This window comes from Scyliorhinus canicula, chromosome 16 (genome assembly GCF_902713615.1).
Source record: "Scyliorhinus canicula chromosome 16, sScyCan1.1, whole genome shotgun sequence".
Taxonomy (NCBI): domain Eukaryota; kingdom Metazoa; phylum Chordata; class Chondrichthyes; order Carcharhiniformes; family Scyliorhinidae; genus Scyliorhinus; species Scyliorhinus canicula.
Genome location: NC_052161.1, coordinates 139381113 through 139405396, shown reverse-complemented (window position 1 = coordinate 139405396; position 24284 = coordinate 139381113). Strand labels below are relative to the sequence as shown.

The window sequence follows — 24284 nt, the reverse complement described above, 5'->3', positions numbered from 1 at the left end:
TTTCCAAAACAAAGAATTGAGGGAAGTCGACAGAGGTTGTCTCTCTCTCTCAGTTCCCACCTGCCGAGGCCTGTTCTGCATGTTTCGCCCCCCCCAGTCCATCACTCTGTGCCAGTGATTGTGGATCAGCTGCCATCCAAACGGAGGAATGGCTGCTCTCAGGCTCTCTGTCACTCAGACCTGACTGTGACGGGTGATGCTGTGAGAATGCGCCCAGCGTGACCGTCTCATTGATCACGTTGGGGTTTTTTTTTTTGGCATGTCCCTCCATGTGCGGGAAGCGCCTCTCCTTCCACCACTCTGTGGCTCCCACAGCACCCTGGAGGGCCCAGGGGCTCGAGGGGGGGGGGTTGGAGGGGGACATGTTTAAGGGATGTTGGCGTCGCCGGTGCCTGTTCTGGTGATTAATTCTCCGACAGTGGAAGTGATTGCGGCCAGAATGGGACTAAAGGCAGCGGATTCTGGATGCCTAAAAGGAACAGACATCCACAGTTTCTAGAAGTTGTTCCATTTATAGAGGCCATATTGAAGGTTGTCTCCTTATATGGTCCCAGAATATGTTTTACGTTGGTTAAAGGGATGGACCGGAGCAACCAGCTTTTAAACATGAGGCGTTTACGTTAAACTGGAGGTTTGTTCCTTGTGGTTTTCCATAACTCTTTACCTTCTGGCTGCAAATTGTAGGGACCCTTGTAGGTTCCCCCACCCTCGACACATCAACACTGATGAGTTTTGCCGCTTTGACTGCAGTTCTGTTGTAACTTTTCACCTGTTTAAAAATTAAGAATCATTACAGTTTTCAATATCGGAAGTGCAAAATGGGACCAGGTAAAATATTTGAACTTTTTCCAGCTCTATGTCTTTAGGAGAACAAATCAGTCTCCGTGTGCAGGGCTCCCCACTCCCTTCATTTGATTCCAGTCATTGTGCAGCACAGCACCAACGTCAGAGAGCGACAATCCCTTAAATGCCTGGCTCCCTGGGCTCTGTGATACCTGCTACTCTGCAGTTATGCATGGGGCTGTTCAGCCTGGACTAACTCAGGGTGGCTCATGGGGCTGTTCTGTATCAGGGCATATACCCGATTAGAGGAGCTCAGTTTGAATCTCGGTTAGTTGGCCGATAGCTGCTTCGTGGAGACTGGCCACGTCAGAAGGAGGGGCTGCGGGTGAAAGAGGGACAGGTTGCTCCCACATCACTTTGCTCCATCATATTACTGGGGGTTTGATAGGGTAACATCGACACGCAGATGTCTGGAATCTCCCCCCCCCTGACTAATTAAATTGGCGAGGGGACAGTTCACTGTTTGTGTAAATACTTTTGTTCCTGTGTTGGACAGGCGGAGAATTGGGATCAGATTGTTGACCTATTAAAGTGCAAACTCGGGGCTGGAGGAAAATAGCTGAACTCCAGCTGTTGCAGACAAGATAAAATAATTACAATTTCTTCAAAGTTCTTTCAGGTAACAAGAAATGATTTCTTCAGTTTCTGGCTCTGCTTCTCCCTATGCTGGCCTGCATCGGAAATTCGACGCTTGGCTTCATCTGGGACACTCAAGTATCGTTTTGGAAAATGTTTTTTTCAACCTATACCACAACCAATAGCCCCAATGGGTCAGCTGTAATAGTTACAGTTTCCCCCCCCATGTACTCGGCCAGTGGTTTTAATGGACAGGAGGAGTAAGGCTGGAGACTCCAGTCAATGTTTGAATCTCCAATCTATCCAGACCAGCGAGATCCCGGTTTCAATCCTCAGTCTGTGCTTGGTTAGTTGAACTGGACTGGACTAGCCATTTTAATACTGTGGCTACCAGAGCAGGTTAAAGGCTAGGAATCCTACAAGTAATTCACCTCCTGACCCCCCCAAAGCCTGTCCACCATCTACAAGGCACAAGTCAGGAGTATGATGGAATACTCTCCACTTGCCTGGATGAGCTCAGCTCCAACAACACTCAAGAAGCACGACACCATCCAGGACAAAGCAGCCCTGCTTGATTGCTCCCCCTTCCACAACCATTCAAACCCTCCACCACCAACGAACAGTGTGTGTGCCATCTGCAAGATGCACTGCAGCAACTCACCAAGGCTCCTTAGACAGCACCGTCCAAACCCACGACCACTGCCATCTAGAAGGTCAAGAGCAGCAGGTACCTGGGAACCCCACCACCTGGAGGTTCCCGTCCGAGTCACTCACCACCCTGACACCCTGGAAATATATCATCATTACTTCATTGTCACTTGGTCAAAATCCTGAACTCTGTCCCTAATAGCACTGTGGATGTACTTACACCACATGGACTGCAGCGGTTCAGAATGGCAACTCACCACCACCCTCTGAAGGGCAACTAGGGATGGGCAATAAATCCTGGTCTAACCAGCGATGCCCACATCCCGTAAATTAATTTTCTTTAAAGTTATTTTCTGTTAGGGCATTATTAGTGAAGTTACAATGGCCTCTATTTAAAAATTGGAAGAACTGGCACATTTTCATGCTTTTGCTTGGTGTGGAGCATCACTACCCCAGCACCAACCCATGCTAGCGGCCATGGACATCAGCCTTGGATCATGGTGCCCTCTACCAATACTCCGCCTGCCAACACTCAATGCCACGTGTCATGGCCAGCGAGGTATGGGTGCCACAGGATGCCAGTGACTGTACCCCATGGAGGCAGACATCATCTTCAGAGCAGAAGGGAATGGGAGAAAATGGATAAGAGAAAGAAGTACGATGTTTGCTGAAGGATCTGCATAAGGGAAATGTCTCTTTCCTGTAGGCCCGATCCTTTGAAAGGGGTAACCCATGAGGGTTGTCGGGCACGGTGCCTGCCTTAACTTATTGACCACAGGTCCACCTAACTTCACGCTCTTTGCACAATTCTGACTTTTCTGTGGTTTCATTTCCTTCATACTGGCAAGTTATTGACAACCACCTCGTTACAGGGTGGTATTCAAACGCTTTGCGAGATTTCAGAGAAAGCACTGAGTTAGGACATCAGTTTTTGACCAACACCAATGTCCCCTTTAACCCAGCTCTTGCCTCACATTATAACATTACATCGCCGATTTATCATCTGGCTTGTCCTCAGCAAGTAGAAAATGGCGTTAATTTTTTTATTACCTGTTTGATAGTGCAGCCTTATTACTCTACCCCTTAATGTTCCCTGTATCCTTGGTAACCAAATGAATAAACGGCCGCAAGAAAATGAGATGATTAAACAGGTCACCCTTGCAAAACAAATTTGCTTTGGTGAGCACAATTTGTGTACTTAGCCTCTGCTTTTACAGTTTACTAACAAGTCTACGGTTTCAAAAGTATAAAAAGGTGAACCCTCCCCCCCCCAATTTCAGAAACCGGATTCAAATGAGAGTCAAACGTTGACAGAATTTGTTTTCCCAAGGACGAAAGAAAGTGTTTTTCTCTTTTCTGAACAAAAAAAAAATTGCCTTGTCTGATCTCTTATAGTTGTTGTGGAATGTCATACGTAGCCTGTCATAGGCAGCTGAGATTTTTCCCAAAGCATTTTTGAATTCCACAGGAGTACTGTATTATTATCACCAGGAATTCCACAAACATTTTAAATTACATCCACCGGTAGCTGCATACGATTGCACTGAATAGTATTTATGAGAACGAATAGCACTGTTTGCAGCATTTGATGTTCACTTAAGCAATGATGATATAGTCTTCAGAATTCTACCAATTTCAATCGAGTCCGAGGGTAACCACGAAGCCAAGATGATTCCTGTAGTCTGGAATCCCAGAGGAATGTGATGCACAGTTGGATTTTTGCACCAAGTCAAAAAAATGGAATGCTCCCTCATAATTCTCTGAAATTCCACCACATTTAATTTTACTCGGAAATTGGTGTAACTGTTTGCGAAGATATCCCTACTGGTCCTTTTCCCTCTTATAAGCCGCCTGTTCTTTGCTGCTTTCCTTTGCTACCCTTGCCAACACAGATTTATGGATACTTCTCCTCTTATCAAAATCATTTTCTTGCAAACACAATGAAATTCTTGAGGGAGGCGGTCTTGCTGAATAAATATTCTACGTGCAAAACCCTGCTGTGACCTTCAGGAAAACCGGTTCTTTTAACAAAAAAAAACACACACTCTAAATGGATTATTTTTTTAAAAACACATTGAAATTGAAACTCAAATCAAACTGTTCAGTGTTTGTACAGCCTCTCCCGATCTCTTGCCTGTGGACTTGTGGGATGGGGTCAGGAGGCTGTGGCTAATTTTTGGCCAAGGTGACAAGCAGTCACAATGTTTATTATCAGATTGATTAAGGGTCTTACATCTACAGCCCTCAATGTATGGATTTTTTGCAGACATTTGACTTCTGAGGCAAAATGCTCGGAAAGCAAGGTTTAGATCTGTTGCAATTTGAGATCCAAACTGTGTGAAATACCACAGGTTCCTGCCAATCAGTTCCAAAGAATATTTCCCCCAAACCTATACATTTCCGACTGGTGGATTGGTCTCTGATCCAAGTACTTTTGATGTTGCAAAGTCCACCAACTGCATTGCAGAACGTCACAAGAACTGCTGTGGACCATTTTTATCCTTGTTTGCAAAACTCTCCATTGCCTCATCCCTACATTTCTCTGTCATCTCTCGTCCAACTTTCTGAGATAACTCCACTCGCCCGATTTGGGCCCCTTGGTGTACCCAATTTTATTTCTCCATTACCGATGGCTGTTCCTCCAGTTGCCTAGGCCCCAATCTCCAGAATATCTGCCCCACTCTTCTCCGTCTCTCTACCCCACTTTCCTCCAAGAAGACACTCCTTAAAGTCTGCCTCTTTACGCGAGCGTTTGATTGTGGTGAGGGGCAGAGTATATTGAGACTATTTTCTCTCTGGAGTTTAGGAGAATGAGAGGCGATCTCATGCTACATCAAAGATTCTGAAGGGGCTCGATGGGGGAGACACTGAGAGATTGTTCCTGTTGGTCGGGGAATCAAAAACATGGGGGACAGTCTCAGGACAAGGGGCCAATCAGTTAGGGCGGAGGTGCGGAGAATTGCTGAAAGGATTGTGGATCTTTGGAATTCTCCATCCCAGAGGGCTCTGGATGCTCCATCGTTGAGTATATTTAAGGCTGTGGGATAGACAGGTGTTTGGACTCTCAGAGAATCAAGGGAAAGCGGGTGGGCAGGAAAGTGGAGTTCAAGTCCAAGATCATGTAGGGTTGCCAACCCTCCAGGAGTCTCCAGGAATTGAAGATCCTCTCCCATTCACTGCTGTGTGTGACCCTGGAGAAAACCCATTGGGACAATAAAAACATTGCTTTTGTTTATCATTTCATTTGAGCTTTTCTCACTACTAAGATATTAAAATATTGAAAATGGGGGGAAAAGGCTGTTTGACTGACAGCTAAGTATCATTCAATTGGGTAACGAGTCTTTATTACTTTCCAGTTGGTGTAGGAAGGCTGTGTGTCACAAGGATGGAAGTGTTGGCAAATGGGTGGAGAATGGGGGCACGTCATGTGATGAAGCCTCCAGGAATATATTCAATCGCAATTGGCAACCCTAAAGATCAACCAAGCTAACGGGTGATAGTGAATGGTGTAGCAGACCTAATGGGCTACTCTTGTATCTAATTTCTTGTCTTCATCTGACTGAATATCTCCTTATATGGCTTGATAGCTTGCTCTTCTCCTGTTAAACATCTTGGGATCTCTTACTATGTGAAAGGCTAAATAAATGCAAGTGTTGTTGTTATTTGACCCTTCAGACTTGCTTTGCTGTTCAATATTTTCCCACAATATCCCCATGACCTTTAATTCCCAAAAATCTACATCTTCGCTCTTGAACACACTCACTGGCTGAGCATTTACCATCCTCTGGAGTAGAGAATTTCAAAGATTCCTCTTCATCTCAGTTTCTCAAAATGGCCACTGCCTTATTTTAACCATCATCTTAATCACCAGAGTAGGTCCACAGCTTTTCCCCTATTACTGCCCCCCCCCCCCCAACCCCCCGAATCATCTGAGGGAGGACATAAGTCTCTGGCTGAGGAGTGCTCCCTCACTCCGCATGCCACCCCCTGGGTGGCCAGGGGAGACCGCGTCGCATTAGCTCCACCATCTCAATGTGCGGGTGAAGCGCGGGCACGGGAATGAGGCCAATGCCCAAAATGTGCAAAATCAGAGAATCATAGAATTTACAGTGCAGAAGGACAGTGCAGAAGGAGCACCCGGAGGAAACCCACGCAGACACGGGGAGAACGTGTTGGATCAGACAGTGATCCAAGCCGGGAATTGAACCTGGGACCCTGGAGCTGTGAAGCAACTGTGATAACCACTATGCTACCGTGCTGCCCACTGGAATCTTCTGTCACACAACAAAGATGGTAAACACTGTGACGCCACAACCTAGATGCCAAAGGCCTTGAACCTGATACTGTCCATATGCACGACAGGATTAAACTGAGCTCTTAATTCCCAGTGTGAATGGAGTGCGAGAAGGGAGTGGGTGGGGTGCAGCGGAAGGGTTTGAAGTGCATTAGTAAGGTTGTCCAATTGCATGGGGAGACTTTGACCACCACAAACAGAGCTGAGGACATAATCAAAGCTCCATTTTCCCCACCTTTGACCCCACCGTTTAAACTTTGCTCCCGGTTATTCAGATTCTAGTGGCCCTTTCTGTAGGTTTGACTGCAGAGTAAAACGAGACTCTCACTATCTGGCACATCACCAGAGACAGGTTACAATCAGCTGGTGTTGGTAATTTGGTAGCGAGACATGAAGCTGTTTTAGGGCCTCTTCGTTTTGTCTTTTCAATCTCAGATCCTGCGATTGAATTTTCAACATCGTTTTGGAGTTTTGGACAAAGTGCAGTGTACACTTCAAAAAATTGCCAGTGATAAATTGTTGGATTCACACATAATAGTTACCTTGTTCGTTGCACTGTCTCAATTGTGATCGGATCAGTTCTGTAAATGACAGGGTTTCTGTGACCACAGCGTACTTGAGAAATCTTTATCGAGACACCTTTCACACGCCATTGTAATCTGCTGCCTGATTAGGGTTTGTGAGGTAAATCTGGTTTGAGGTGAAGGGAACACTCTGGTCTGGTGAGCTAGTCATCATCGGCTGTCCCTTGATTTGAGGGTGACGTTTACTCAGGCTGTGGGGTTTCTGCCGTGGGACTGAGCAGGCCGAGTCTCAACCTGCAGATCTTTGGGCAGATGGGGCAGGATGTCCCACGAGGCAGTGGGATCCAGAGAGCAGGAGCTTCTTCCTTTTCCTTCCCTCTCTGCCGCCGCTCTGCCTCACTATGAAGACGCCGGGACACCGAGCATGATGCAGCTTGATGGACATTCTGAAAGATCGCTACCTAGCTCCTCCCTGTCATTAATATCAACACTGCCACACTTTGAGGAGAGCGTCAGAGTGACTGTGAAGCGTTTTCTTTATCCTCTCCTGAAACATTGGTCATTTAAGGGTTGAGAAAACAGGACCTGGTGGAGCTGTGGTTCTGGTACTAACTAGAGGCACTAACATTTCCCCCCACAAGTCCTGAAAGACGTGCTGTTAGGTGAATTGGACATTCTGAATTCTCCCTCTGTGTACCTGAACAGGAGTGTGGCGAATAGGGGGCGTTCACAGTGACTTCATTGCAGTGTTAATCTAAGCCTACTTGTGACAATAAAGATTATTATTATTGTATTATTATTTACCAGGAACTGATGTTAGGTAACTAACTCAAGGTCAAATTTGAATTATTTTCTGGCAAGTTGTGAATTTTTTAATACAAATTTGATTGTTTTAAAAACCCAACTGGCTGACTGATGCCTTATCTAGTACAGTCCCTACACGGTTAACTGCTAAAGCTTTGAAGTGGCCAGCAAAGCAAAGCTGTCAGGTTGTAAAAACAATCACCAAAGGCAGCGGGATGGGCGGCCAATGTGGTCTTGCCAACACTGCTTATCTCCTGTGCCACAAATTAGAAATATGAAGTTCTCTCGAAATGCATTAGGCTGTTTGTGCATTAATCACCTCAAGGTGCAAGTTCAAGGCCAAACTACATGGAGGTTCTTACCCCACTGAAGGCAACTTAAGGCCACTCGAGAGCACTTCCAATCCATTCTCAAGTGCCAGGCAGTGTCCAAATCCGCACACCCAAATAGTCCTTTAGGATTCGCACAGGTGTAAATTCTCCCTTTGCAAGTAATGAATTTGCTGAGCACGCCCCCCAGATAGCCTACTTTACTGTACAAATCCCTGGCCTACAACTTGCAGCGACAGATTTTAATTAGTTGTTAAACGCAGTGCACACTTTAACATGTCAAATAGTTTAGTGACAATGTGAGGTCTGACTGGTCGCCATTATGTAAATAGCTATTGCCACCTTCCTGTATTTGTCTTATCTTCCACACTGCACAAGCTCGTGCGGATGCCAAGAAGGTTGAATGTTTTTTTTAAATTTTGGGTGTTTGGCTTTGTTTTAAGAAATACCACTTTGTTTAATCTCTGTTGTTATCATTTGACATTCAGGCTAATTCCCGAACACGGTTCAAAAAAAATCCTGAGGTTGAGTAATTTCATCTACCAGATGTGGGCAGGACTTTGATGAGTTAATATACCAATCAAATGATTAAAAATAGCAGAGGTCGAATTTCAAGCCTCTGATATTTCCACAGAAGTAAAATGTGTCAATCCTGGGCTTCCAGTTACACATTGGAAAACCTGATTTACACACTTTAAAAAAAGTCTTTCATATTGAAATTGGACACGGGGTTGCGGGGGGTGGGGAGGAGGGCGGGGGGGGGGGGGGGGTGCTCTATTTGCTAAAGAAAAGAGAACATTTTCCTTCACATGACCCCCTTTATAAACCCATTCGTCCTCATGGAGCATTTTGCTTTTGAGGAGGTGAAAATTAAATTGTAAAGCCACGTGCAAAAGCGAAATGGTTTGAAAGCGCGGGTTCAAAACCTGGAGGTATTACACAGCCGAAAAAAGATAAAACAGCAAGAAAATTGGCGAAAAAAAGTTGTCCAGTGTTATTTTGAAGCGACAACAAACGCAAAGAACTCTGCTGGCGTTTTGAATTTGGAAGGCAACTTCTATCAGGGATAAAAACATAATGCTGGCATTTCGCAACAAGCACTCGGTGCAGACTTTTTATTAGTCTGTGTCAGCTCTCCAGTCGCCTGACGTAATTTTCCAAAAATTAGTGCGGCATTTGGGTAGCCAGTTGCTGCCTTTGACAGGTGGATCTCTCTTTTTCCTGATACAATTTTAAAAGTGACTCACACACCATGTGCTTCCAAGAGGATCTCTTTAAAGAGACAGTATCGCTTTTGTCAGTCAGTTTCAGTACAAAAAAACTTAAGCCTCTGCAGCTTTCCCTTTTCCCTATTCTTCAGCTGTCGCTCGATGCTGCGTGTATTTATTTAACTATGTTTGGTCAGATAAATGGGCAGCTGTTGGGAAAAATAAGCAGCCATCTTTCCTGAGCTCCTTGACAAAAAAGACTAGTTTCTTGCTGTGAAAACTGAAATTTCTAGAACTGCCCTACCTGTCAGCTGTGTTGGGAGAATTTTTAAGTAACTTCTAATGGTAGCTTGATGCCCATTGGCTGTAAATGGCAATTGGACCAGTGAAAAAGGAAGAGGGAGTATCAGCTACAAACACAACAAGTACATTTATATGACACTTGAAACTGCAAGAAGCAAGCAACAGATTGTACACAAGATTGGGGTTAAATATAATATTGTAAACCTATTGTTGTGTGTGGTGAATTATATGTCATCGTAATTCACACTGTATTGCCTTGCATGTATTGTGTCCTTGTGGGCTCTGTATACGAGCCGTTGCGCGGCTCTGCCCATAGGGGGAGATGAGGAGTTTGTACTGGGCTCCACCCTTGGCTCCGCCCATGGCTCCTTCCACTAACTGGAAGTATAAAGCACTGCAGCCGTAAGCCTGCTCTTAGTTCCTCTGGTCCCAGGCTGGCTTAGTTGTAAGACTATTAAAACCGCAGTTTACTTCCAATCACGTGTCTAGTGAATTGATGGTCACATCATTGTGTTGGGAAGCTATATCTCCGTTCCCCTGGCCACATGGTTCTTGGTGATGCGCCTTTCACTGGCTCCAGGGGTCTCTCCTTGCCAACGGAATTACCCATTGAAGCCACCCCACGCCGCCGTGAAAGCCATGTGTGGGGGTGCACCGCCGGAGGCACAGCAATTCCCAACGCCCAGAGAAATCCGATCATAATGTATCGGCAGTTAAAACTGTCTTAAATTCTTATACTCTGAAATAATCTAGTCGACCCGCTTACATAGAATTCACAGCACAAATCGGTCAATTCTCCCATCTGCTCAGTCAATGCCAGTGTTTCTGCTCCACACAAGCCTCTTCCCACCTTTATCCAATTTACTTTATCAACGTATACTCCTATTCCTTTCTCCCTCGCACTGCACCCAACCTTCCTTTAAATGCATCTTGACTATTCACCTCGAACGTTGTGATGACGAGTTCCACATTCTCACCGCTCCCTGCGTTATAAAAGATCTCTGAATTTCTTATTGGGTTTCTTAGTGAGCTGTTCTGACCCGGCATTTTCACTTCCCCACAACTGGCATCATCTCCTCTAAATTAACCTTATCAAGCCCAATCATTAAATGTAAATAGTTAATGAAAACAATGCTAAGAGTCAACATTTGTGGGAAGGTGAATGGTTATGTTCAGCTTTGCTGCAAACGTTTAATTTTATGAATGTGACCCCTAGGGCAGCACGGTGGCCTAGTGGTTAGCACAACCGCCTCACGGCGCTGAGGTCCCAGGTTCGATCCCGGCTCTGGGTCACTGTCCGTGTGGAGTTTGCACATTCTCCCCGTGTCTGCGTGGGTTTCACCCCCACAACCCAAAAATGTGCAGGGTAGGTGGATTGGCCACGCTAAAATTGCCCCTTAATTGGAAAAAATAATTGGCTAATCTAAACTTATAAAAAAAAATAAAAAAAAATGAATGTGACCCCTGGCATTAGCCGCTCATTTCTTTGACTCAGATGGAGGGTTTAACCCCAGGAGTGGGTGGCATTGGTACCATGGTCTAGGTCACTTCAAAGCCACAGGATCGTGGGAGATATCTTGTCCACGGCATCCTTCTGTTCTCTGAGAGCTAGGAGCTCATTCTCTCATCCAATTTGCTAAGAAGGAACAAGGCACAAGATCAATTGCTCTTTTAGAGTTACAGCTTCTGCTGTGGTTGGAATGAAAATCACCATCTGCCAACATCCTCCAGTCACACTGGAGATTTGAAGGTATCTAACCCATACCTGTTCTGTGAGCAGACATCACTATGGGACAGCGAAACCTCTCTCAGGCTCTGGGGAGCCAGAGATCAATCCAGTATACACAGTAACGCAGCATTGGGTTGCAAGTGGGAAAGCCATTTTTAAAAAATATATTTAGATTACCCAATTATGTTTTCCAATTAAGGGGCAATTTAGCGTGGCCAATCCATCCACTCTGCACGTTTTTTGGGTTGTGGGGGTGAAACCCACGCAGACACGGGGAGAATGTGCAAACTCCACACGGACAGTGACCCAGAGCCGGGATCGAACCTAGGACCTCAGCGCCGTGAGGCGGTTGTGCTAACCACTGTGCTGCCCTGGAAAAGCCATTCTAACCGAGAGTTGCTACACCCTCTGTGAACATGGGGTACTAATTGCACCTGCCCCCCTTTGACATTGCCAACTAACAGTAGCAAGGCTGGGAGGCATTGAAATTTTGCTCATTCTTTACGATATAACCTGACAGATTTGAAAGTGTGAAAAAATATAGTGTAGAAGACAAGCATCACTGAAACTCACCATGCTCACCTTTCATGTCATACATCGAAGATCATCAGTCTCCGAGGAAAAACCCATCATTGAATAATCACAACATTCCTTCCAAATAAAATGAGAGGATGTTTTGAAGTATTTACAATATTAACAAAGTGACATTTATTTACTTTTTATCCACTCTTATAGAATTAAATCCATAATCTTTGTGGATAACACCATTGCTATTTCATCCAATTGTGGGTGCTCTGCCAAAGGCAGGTCATACTGTAGGGTTAAATAGCAGGAGAGGAGAGTTAGAGACGGGGGGGGTCTCATTTGTCTCTTATTTTTAAACCATCTCTTCTTTCTCGGCACAATAACTGGAGAATAGAATTATGTGAATGAGGATCTCATTTATCAAGAGAAGCAAGGTGGCACAGTGGTTAGCAATGCTGGCTCACGGCACCAAGGATCTGGGTTTGAATCCCGGCCCCGGGTCACTGTCCGTGTGGAGTTTGCACATTCTCCCCATGTCTGTGTGGGTCTCACCCCCACAACCCAAAGATGTGCAGGGTAGGTGGATTGGCCACGCTAAATTGCCTCTTAAATTTGAAAACAAAGAATTGGGCACTCTAAATTTATTTTCAAAAAATATTAAGAGTAGCAAAATGAGAAAGTATTTCCGGGATGCAGTGTAATGGGTTAGAGGTCACTGCTCATGTAACCTCAAAGGTGTAAAGGTCAACCCAGCTGGGAGAGGTGCAGACACGCCCCAGGGGATTTTTAAAGGCGCCAAGAATATGGGTGGTTCCAATCAAATTCCAAATGAGAACAAGCCTGGACCAACTCTCCACTTGCCTGATTGACTGTGGTTCCAACACTCATGAAGCTCAACACCATCTAGGATAAAGCAACCTGCTTGATTGGCATCCTATCCATCACCTTAAACATTCACTCCCTCCACCAGTGGCTCTCAGTGGCAGCCATGTGTACCATCGACAAGATGCATTGCAGCAACTCACCAAGGCTCCTTCAGCAGTATCTTCCAAAGCTGTGACCTCTGCCACATCGAAGGACAAGAGTAGCAGGCGCATAGGATCATCATCCAACTGTTCTACTGTCGCTGACATCTAGATGATCTGAAAAATACACACTAAGAACTGTTCTCAGCAACTCCAGCTAAGAAATTGCACAGACACTGAAATTCCATGGGAGGCATGGGGTTGGATTTCAATTCCCCACTGTAACATCGGCAGGAAACTGACAGAATCCTAAACAAGCACCAGAACCCTAAGCAAACGGGTTATGCTGAGATTCTTGCTGGTCTCTCTTTGGAGTTTTGACACGAGAAGTAATTGAACCTCTGAGACAACAAATGTCGATTATTGTAAAGAATATGCACAAGTATTTACTGTTTTTTCAAAGTCACGGTGCCAAGTTTAACCACAGCAAGTGTGTTCCCAAGCTCTACTTTGTTGGTGTTGTTCTCATTTCCATTGTTAGTTTTCAGTGCGGCACCTCACCCTGATACGTTCACCAGCCATAGTCCAACTCAAGCTCATGTTGGTTGGCACTGCTATTGGGGTGGTGTGAGGTCGGGGACATTGGGGTTACATTGTATTTCCTCTAATTCATCCCTGCATAAAGAGTGATCAAACGAAACTGAAGAATTAATAGAGTTTACGTTCAGTGAGGAAAGAAACAGCAGCAAGTTTACCCTTGTTCGTATAGAGAACCCCTGACCCTCGTGTCACCCTCCCTCATTTCCATTGGGATCTCTGTATACCTCTCCTGCTGGAGGCCGGTTTCCAAACTTCGTGGCATCTTGCCATCAGCTGGCACCGTACACTTAGCAGTCCAATTATTGCAAAGGTAATCTTTTCTAATAGCAGCTGGTAAGCCCATCAGAATGTGCCGTGCCATCAATCCTCTGGAGGATTGAGGTCCTTTGGCCCTATGAGCCACCCAGTGATGGGAAAGCTGCACAGCTGCACTCCATGGGGTTCTTGAGAGGTTCTTAAGCACCTATAGACTGGTGTTGACAGAGGAGCATCAACCCTCAACATTTCATTGCACTAGAAAGACACTGAGCTAATTCTGATCGAGCGAAAGACAACATCCTGGTTAAATTGTCTGCTCATCTGTTCATATGGCAGATAAGAATTGACCTTAAGAGGGTTGCAATATAATGACTTTGCCATTTTAGTTTGAATGACTGTATATGTATGCAATAACCCCAAGTGTGACTGACTAAAGACCATAAATTTAGAATGCAACACGACTTCAGTTTATTGCTGAAGACAGACCAAGAGGAAAAGATACTGTCTGTTTCACCTCTCCTTCGACTAAATGACCTTTCCACTTGTGTTAATAAAGGCTGGGGACGATTAATTGACCATTCATCGACTACAGCTGTTGTTGATTAAAATTTTTATGGATGACTTGCTGGAAACTAATGCTTAGCCCCTCTCGCCATAAAGATCCTCAATTGCACACCATTTCCACAGATTGGTCTTTTTTTTTATGCTAATGAAATTACGGCAGACTTGTGTCCACAGCCCCAGTGCTGTGAGGTAGGGAGAACCGCAAAAGCAGTGAGAAGGTAAAGGAAAGGAGTGATAGGGTCACCGAGATGCAGAGTTAATGTGGCCATTCTGTGCTCTATTCCCACAGCCTGCGAATGTACCCACCATGCACTGCCCAAGGTTCACCACACTGGTAGGGCACCGTTGATATGGCTCCAACCCTGCACTGTCACCAGGGATGACCCACTGGTGCCAAGCCCACTCTCCTTCATTCTAACACCACAGGAAGAGACCAAAGAAATTATTCTGGAAAAGAATAAAATCCCAAAGCCAACTCTCGTTGTCATGGAGAACGGACAAAATACTGCAAATTATTGGGAGGGGGTTCGTGTCACCGAGAAAATAGGTAGAACATAGAACATGCAGTGCAGAAGGAGGCCATTCAGCCCATCGAGTCTGCACCGACCCACTTAAGCCCTCACTTCAACCCTATCCCCGTAACCCAAAAACACCTCCTAATCTTTTTGGACACTAAGGGAAATTTAGCATGGCCGATCCACCTAGCCTGCACAACTTTCGGGACTGTGGGAGGAAACCGGAGCACCCAGAGGAAACCCACGCAGACACGCGGAGAACATGCAGACTCCGCACAGACAGTGACCCAGCGGGGAATCGAACCTGGGACCCTGGTGCTGTGAAGCCACAGTACTAGCTACTTGTGCTACCGTGTTGTAGAATGATGAAAATATTGCTCTCTTTTTGACTTCAGAGATTAATTGATGCTATGACCCTCAATGACCCCTAGCCTAGAGGAGACTGCCATTGGTGAGATCAACCAACATGTTTAACCCGTGCAGGGTATCCCTCAAGCCACAACTTACTTGTTCGTGGGACGTGGGCGTCGCTGGCTGGGCAGCATTTATTGCCCATCCCTAATTGCCCTTGAGGGGGCAGTTAAGAGTCAACCACATTGCTGTGAATCTGGAGTCACATGTAGGCCAGACCAGGTAAGGACGGCAGATTTCCTTCACTAAAGGGACATTAGTGAACCAGATGGGTTTTTACAACAATCGACAATGGTCACCATTAGACTTTTCATTCCACACTTTTATTGAATTCAAATTTCACCATCTGCAGTGGCGGGATTTGAACCTGGCACCCCAGAGCATTACCCTGGGTCTTTGGATTACTAGCCCAGTGACAATACTACTACGCATCCACCTCCATTTATAGTGAAATGTGGTTAACACCTGCATTGAAATTGAAGCCAGATGAAGGTTATGCCAACGGATCAACGGCCCGACACACTTTCATAGATCTTCATAGATTCCCTACAGTGCAGGCGGAGGCCATTCAGCCCATCGAGGCTACACTGACCTTCTAAAAGAGCACCCCACCCAGGCCAACTCCCCTATCCTATCCCCATAACCCCACCTAACCTGCACATAATAATCTTTATTGTCACAAGTTGGCTTACATTAACACTGCATTGAAGTTACCGTGAAAATCCCCTAGTCGCCACATTCCGGCATCTGTTCGGGTACACCGAGGGAGAATTCAGAATGTCCAATTCACCTAACAGCACGTCTTTCGGACTTTGTGGGAGGAATCCAGAGGAAACCCACGCAGACACGGGGAGAACGTGCAGACTCTGTACTGACAGTAACACAAGCCGGGAATTGAACCTGGGACTCTGGCGCTGTGAAGCAACAGTGCTAACCACTGTGCTACCGTGCCGCCCACTGAGGGGCAATTAGCCTGGCTACGCATTCTCAGTTTCAATAACTTGACAAAAGCCATTATTGACCACGGTGAAATTCCACATATCACATCGTCACCAACAACAGTGGCCGTGTCATCGGGATTTACAGTGAAAACCGTGAGCGGGATTCTCCATCCCGCCGCACCAGCTTTCTGGAAAAAGGAGTTTTCCGGTATGGCACGCCCCCGCCGACAGCGGGATTCTCTGTCCTGCCAACCGCCCATTGGGGTTTCCCATTGTGGGTAACCCCACGCCGTCGGGAAATCCAGCTAGCGGAGAATCCAGCCCCATATTTGCAGCGAACGCAGTTGGGCCGTGTGAGACCCGGTGAATCTGGGCATCTGTCTTGTACCTGGCGCCACATGAAAGAGTCGGTGATTGTAACTGAACTGGTCGGGTGGTCAGGGGAGGGGGCGAACTCCAGAGTTCAAACCCCCCCATCCCCACCTTGACTACAACCTACAATGAGCCATTAGTACAAACTGGCGCAGGAGTGTTTTAAAAGTTGTAATTGTTGCGCCACTTGGAAACTCATAAGCTCAGGAGTTGGAAAGTAATATTTGTAAACTGATCCTTAATAAATCTTTTAACCCTTTGGGTATAGATTCTATATTGCTCTTTGCATCCAAGCCCTCAATAATGTAGAAATTTGTCCTGTGTAACATCATCACCATGAATATTATGAAGGAGGAAGCAAATATTCACAGGAACACTCAAGAGCCTTGTTTTATTAATGGTGGACTATCAATAAACCTAAAAGTGCTAACCTTGTCATATTTAGCAGCTTAGTGCTAGAATGCTTTCATTACTCAGAGGGTTAAAGTGCTTCAACATCCATTATCGTTTCCTGCCTTCCTCCCTATCTTGGGCATTTCTATCCCTTTTATGTATTTAGCCCTCCGAGAACTAAAAAGAACCTTTTTGAACTCAGCAATTAATAACGGCAAGGAGTTGGATTTTTAAAATTGTATTGACAAGACTGGCTTTACTGGGTCCAGTGCTCTGAATGAAAGCTTGTTTGTTTGTTCCCCACCCCCACCTCCCCTTCCTCCACAACATCCAAAGATGACACAATTTTATACCGTGTAATTTTGTTTTAATCGTGTTTGATGAGAAACACACTGCAGTGTGTTGCAGGCAGCATTGGCGTCCAAAGTGAAACAGGGAGCCATGAGCAGCTTCAGCCAATGCCTAATCCCTTCAGCGAGCCCCGTTGAAACTGGCAGCAGGTTACACCATTCTCGCACTGCACCCATGTGACCAGGCACAACAATTCTTACACCAGTTCAGTGGAAGTGCTTTAGATTTCATTGCTGATTAAGAGAATCTAAAAAATCAGAGAAGTCTGGAGTTCTCGGGAAAGGAATTTGGAATTTGAGATCACGGATGTGTGGCGGCCGCATGGCAACTGGCCCGATACACAGCAATATCGGAGTAATTAACTGTATCAATCTGGGCCTGGGTTTCAGTGTTAAAATGTCACTTTCTCGCTCGCCCTCTCTCTTGTCATGTTTGAATATAACCAGCCTGAGGGTTCTGATAGCAGTTTGCTTTCTCCACAGTGAGCGAGTGGGTTTGATCCGCTCTGGGAAAAGCAAGTTTGCTTTCTTGTTTAATGAGATGTAAATGATTTGTTCCTTGTCAGTTTTCGCCTCTCTCATCTGTCAGTTTTTTTGGGGGTCAAATTCGTACAAAATGGTTCGACTACCTGGGCAGTGTTTGATTCCTGCTCAAGTTCAACAGACTGGGGGAAAAAAGAACAGTTCCCCCCCCCCCCCCCCCCCCCTCCGTGTTAATTCTGTAACCCAAATGCTTTTACAGTTTCCAGCTAAATTAAAAAGGTGTGGAAACAAATAAATTATTGACTTTAACGGAACGGACTGTGCCCTGATTATTCTGAACAATTTGTGGTAACTGGCAGATAATCCTGTGGGTTTGTTTCTGTGCTCCATCAGTGTTAAACGTGATCAAATTCCTCCAGTCACTTTCTCAGTCAGGAGGGTGAGGCAGGGTGACCTTCAGCCTTTGTCGCTGTTCTTGCCCTGCTCCTTGCTCACAAACCTAGAGTTCCATCCCGAGGATCTGCTGTCCGGCGAGATGTTCAAGGCAGAAAATTGGCCACAAAGATGGTGCATGTTATTTTCCCCTCAGCTGTCGATCGCATTCTTTAAACATCGCACGGTATTTACCAAATGTGTGACCGACATCTAAAAAAAGAGTGAGCTATTGCACAGCTTCAGTTGTGAGCAGCCTGTTCAATTTGAACCAACCCAAATGTTTTCTGTAATAGGAAGAGAACAGGAGGAGGCCATTCAGCCCCTCGTTTGGTCCTGCCGTTCAATGAGATCATGGCCAATCTGTGACGTAACTTCATTTACCCACCTTTCCCCCATATCCCTTAATACAGTTTGGATAACAAAAACCTATCGATCTTAGATTTAAACAACTGGCCAACTGATCAATTGCTGTTGTTTGTGGAAAAGAGGAAAACCACGCAGACACGGGGAGAACGTGCAGACTCCGCACAGACAGTGAACCAAACCGGGAATTGAACCTGGGACGTGGCGCTGTGAAGAACAGTGCTAACCACTGTGCTACCATGCTGCCCAGATCCCCAGTCCTAGATCCCCCCAAACTAACCGAAATAGCTTGCCCCTATCTTCCCACTCTGTTTCCCTTCATATCACGAACAATTTGATCAAATCAACCCTAATTCTTTTCAACACTCAGGGTGTACAACCCTAGTGTATGGGATCCGTCTGCGTAATTTATCCCTCGGAGCCCAAGTATCTGATGAGATCCATCCAGGGAACATCTGGACATCATCTGCTTGGATCTGCAATATCTGCTTCCTGGCTGCCTGATGGGAGTTGCAGTTCCCCAGGTTTGCACTGTTGTGTTTTTTGGTTCCCTTGAGGTGGGGGATTTCCCCGGCAGTGAATGCAAGGCTGGATGCACATTCCAGATCCTGGTCTGGTTAGATTCCAGAACCCCAGTTAAACCCACAGCTCACAGGAACAATCCAGTTTAAAGAAACATTCAGCACCTTGTGACTCTCTGTTGGGTGTTGTGTGGGAGTAACAATGTGTGATGTTAGTGCCATAGAACATGCACTCCACAAGACATTCTTCATACGTTTATTAGAGTGAGTGCTTCACATTGACTTCCTCATTGTTTATTAGGGTTGCCAATTACGATTAAATGTATTCCTTGAGGCTTCATCACATGACTTGCCCTCATGCTCCACCCATTGGCCAACACATCCATCCTTGTGACACACGGCCTTCCTACACCAATTGGAAAACAAAAAGACTCATTACCCAATTGGATGATACGTGATTGTCACCCAACCAGCCTTCCCCCCCCCCCCCCCCCCCCACCCTACCCACCCAGATTCAATATTTTGATATCTCCTCAAGAGAAATGTTCAAAAAAATGACAAAAAAATATTTTTTAATGTCCTGATGACCTTTCTCCAGGGTCACACACAGCAGAGTCCTAAAGTTTGATCTTCAATTCCTGGAAATTCCAGGCCAATCCTGGAGGGTTGGCAACCACAGTATTTCCTAGTATGTGAACGCAGCTGTTTGTTGACTGGACATGATGGGCCGAGTGGCCTCCTTCTGCACCGTTTCTGTTCTATGATTTAGAGACCCTTTCTCCAGTCCCCACCTGCCAGGCCTGTCTGAAGTGGGGGTTGAACACTTGACTATTTTTGCTCAAAGAGGGGATTGTTACCCCAGTTGACATTCCCAACAGCCAAAAGGGTCAGAGAAGAAAACAATGGGATTTCTCACTCGCTCTCACCAGCTCGTTGCCCAGTTCTTGTCAGCTGTAACAGTGAAGAGTGATCTGTGCACACGCTGCCTCATTAAATACAAAGGGTAGAGAAGGTTATTCAACAGCCTCCACTCTCCTCCTGCTACCCAATGGCCATGTTAACATGTTTACACTTCAGTCACCGCAACGCGCACTCTGTGAATTTTAGGCTCACGACAGGGACGGAGAGCAAGAACTGTGCTTAGGTGCACACACACACACACACACACACACATCCACCTCCTTCCTCACACGCCTGTCGAACACTTTTGCAGCAACCCTTTCACTTTAAAGTAAATGGGAAGTAGCTGCTCTATTTGAAATGAAAGTCGCTTATTGTCACAAGTAGGCTTCAAATGAAGTTACTGTGAAAAGCCCCTAGTCACCACACTCCGGTGCCTGTTTGGGGAGACTGCTACGGGAATCGAACCGTGCTGCTGGCCTGCCTTGGTCTGCTTTCAAAGCCAGCGATTTAGCCCACTGTGTTAAACCAGCCCCTGAGCAAGAGAAATTTGAAAACCATCCCGCGGAGGAAGCCGAGGGGAGAACCTCAGCTGTGAAAAGGTGAACATGAATCAGATAACTAACAGTTAACACTTTACTCGGTGACATTGGGCAGACAGTTTAAAGAGTGCGGACCCCAGACCAATGCAGGTTGAGTGCAGCCTCACAAATCCTTCACAGGTTGGATAGCCCCCAACCCAACATCGCTGCCCTACAACAAAATGGTTGGTAGGTGTCCCTTTAAATGAATCCACCCTCGTACAAGTTTCAGTCAAGTTCTGTGCATTGCCTTTACCCCCCCCCCCCCCCCCCCCGGCAGCACCCCACTCCCCCCACAACAAATTCCTTAGTTGCAAACAGCAAAGAAGGGAATGTAACAAATGCTTTCTTTTGCAGTGGCTAACGGGATATAATAAATGTCTCCCGCCAACGTCACACAGGATTATCTGCTAAACTTATTTTGGACGAATGTGCTGGATTTACTGCTTAATCTATTGTGCTGACATCACCATTGAACAAGCAAAATTAAATCAGGACTAAATTCATTTCAGTCACTCTATCCGTGGAGTTATTACAAAGAACACAGGCAGGATAAAAGGAAGGACATCCTAGTAATCTCAGAGTGGAAAAAAAAAACTAGCAGAATAGATCATGCTAGGAAAAAAAAACAAGCCATCTCCTCTCCTGCAATTGGAAAGCTGACACTCTTTGCATATGTAAATTAAGAATTTAGACTAATGGAGTTGAACCATTTCTAATTTTGTGATGGAGAGCGGATTTTGATTGAAAGTAATTAAGCGAGCTCGCTGTAAAATTAATTAAAACCAAAGGGAGAGGGAGGGAGGGGGGGTGGGGGTGGGGGGGGGGGGGGGGTTGGATTTTTATTGGATTGGATAGTGATATGACTTTGTCAGAATTTGGGAGGGGGGGTGAAATTGGGGTGACCTGGATTCTGTGCCCTCTCTCCTCCCACATGGGACATTTGTGTCACTTTAATCTGCTTACAGTGGCTGGTGCGCATTTGTTGGAAATAATCAAGCAAATATGGTCAGAAATTGTCAGCTTTCAGATCTAATTTGCCTGACGGCCTCTTGTGTGGCGTTTTTTTCTTTCGCCTAAGCTCTCTGTAAAACGCATCTGACAGGACTCTAGACAGCTTGTACCTTACAGTGATTTACATCGGATAAGCCTCTCTCTCTCTCTCTCTCTCCTGCCTGAGAAAAAAATTAGCTGACTTTCTAGCATTCTAATAGAAAATCGTCTCATTCTGGATCACAGCAAAAGGGTCCTTCAACCCAAGGGAGCAAGGGGATTTGAGAAGCATTTAATTTTTTTTTAAAGCTATGCGAGCAACACTCTTAAATAAAATTCCCTGAATGATTTTTTTAAACAATGTAAATGGTTTTTAAGGATAAATACTAATCAGTGGTCTGTAACATTTCCTGGGGAGGTGAGGTCAGTCTGCTGTAAGTACCTGATGCTACAGTTTGTAATCCTTCAAGCCATTGAAATCATTGTGAATGTCAGTTAGAACCCTACACAGTTTATCAATCAACAGAAAACTGAAGAAAGAAAAAGAAGCACGTTTTCTTTTTTAACCCCTCGAAGTTGGAAACGATTTTGACACATTATACTGATACATGTTTCTGTGGGCGAAGCACAATTCGGGGGGATTTTTCCAAACCCTTTCCCAAATTATCCTCAGGCGCTGCTTGCTTATTGGGCCTGTAGTGATTCAGATTCTCTTTGTGATGAATCCCGTTTGAACCGGCTGAAATAATATTTGTTTTTTTCACATTTTCTCCTCAAGTCAATACTTTATGTTAATTGTCGCCCAATGCAATGGTCACAGCGTTCTCTCCTATTGCTTCCGCCATCTCCTTCCAAGAGTGTTGGAAAGGCACTGAAGTTACTCTGCGGTGGGGATAAGAGTGAAATGATCTGGCTGAGTTCCATTCTGCTGCTTTTAAGTTCCCTCCTTTGGTTAGTTAGTGAGTGAGTTCAGTGGCTCCAGATCACTCAAGTCACAGAGCACAGGAAAGATACAACCACCACCGTCTCTCTCTCTCTCTCTAAAACCAGCAGCACACCACCCTGGTAGAGTAAGGAGTCCGTATTGTGTGGGGGGAATTCATTCTGGATCCTACTTGACTGTTCTCCTATTCAAGGGTGGAGAATGTTTGAAAAGATTGCCGCCAGAACTCTGTAGAAAATCAGGGAAGTTGGGAAACTTTGTTTTCCCCCCTCGATTCTTATTTAAAGGAATATGCCATTTTGTGTTTTTACTTACTTCTGGAAATGATTAAAAACCAAATGGGCCCCTTTATTGTGCCGGAGAGTCACGTATATAGACATTTTCGCACAAAGGTTTGGTTTGATTTATTTTGTCCATGTGGTCAGTATGGTAGTGTTTGACTAGTGGCCTTTGATGTCTTGATGTTTTGAAAGATGTGGGACAATGGGGGAACATTTCCTCTGTGAGCTGTATCAGAATGCAATTATAAACACAATCAAAAGGAATATATTTATGTTTTTGCCACAAACAAGAAAAGCTGCCCTATTACTTTTAGAGAAGCTCGTTTATATGACGATATGAATGATGTAACCTTGTCACTCCTGAGCATTTTAAAATGGCAATAGCCCTGCTTCTTATTTTGGGCAGGAGGTTGCGGAGGGACTATAGTTCGTCTCTATACACTGCTGCCCCAACATACCCCTTCATTGAGTGGGAGGACATGTATTTGCGCTGCTGTCTCCCACATGTTAGGATGCAATCATGAGGATATAGTTATGGTGAGGGACTTGGAAAAACTAGGGCTGAATTCAGTGGAGCACAGAAGGCTAATGGGAGATCTAATCAGTAGCATTGAAAATTACTTGAGGGTTTGGAAAGATTGTTTTCACTGGTCAGTGAATTGGAAAAAAGGGGGGGCTAAACCCAGCATTATTACTAGAAGATTGAAGAAGGAGGTTTGAAGAAACCTTTCATGCAAAAAGTTCTTAGAATATGGAACAGGAAGCTATTGGAGCCAATTCAATCACAATATTTAAATGAGAGTTGAACACGTGTAGGATAACATTAAAGGCTCCATGGGAAACAGGGAGAAGAATAGACGTGGAACCATTTCTGCGTTGAAATGACAATCTTGACCATGACTGTCACTCTTGACCATGACTGTCACTCTTGACCATGACTGTCACTCTTGACCATGACTGTCACTCTTGACCATGACTGTCACTCTTGACCATGATTATCAATCTTGACCATGTGCTAGGGAAGGTGCAAGCTCCAAGAACGAAAGACTCCCATTTACATATCCGGATGTTCCAAAGTTGCTGTGCGACCAATGAAGTACTTTTCGAAGCGCGTTTGCTCTCGTAACACAAGAAAATGCAGCAGCCAATTGGCTCGCAGCAAGTTCTCCGCAAGGAACAATGAGAATGGTAAGCGGCATTCTCACCGCTGTGACGTTGGAAGCTGAGAGCCAAGTGTGTTCTTGACGTTTGAGGGAGGGCAGCCTAAGAGTGGAGGAGAAAATGAAAGAAGGAGGCACACTGCTGTGAAAGTATTTTGTCAACCTTCACAGCGGAGCCCTGTGTTCTGGCATTGTGATGATGTCAGACACTTGCATGGGGTTGAAATGGCCCACCATCAATGACATCATTACACTCTAAATTCACATTAACTAATTTTTGGTTCAGAAAACCTCTGCAGTGTTCAATGTTCCTCTAAACATGAAGCAAAAAAAGGCTACATTCTGGCCCACCTTATAGAAAATGTAACCCCATCCCGTAGATTTTTAAATATAAATTTAGAGATCCCAATTCATTTTTTCCAATTAAGGGGCAATTTAGCATGGCCAATCAACCTACCCTGCACATCTTTGG

The 24284-nt window shown here is 45.3% G+C and overlaps 1 protein-coding gene across 9 annotated transcripts in view; it reads left to right on the top strand.

Moving 5' to 3' along the window:
- The window catches only part of casz1 (castor zinc finger 1), a 507648-nt gene that overhangs the window by 277413 nt on the left and 205951 nt on the right, over positions 1-24284 (top strand). The gene's annotated exons all lie outside the window — the stretch shown is intronic.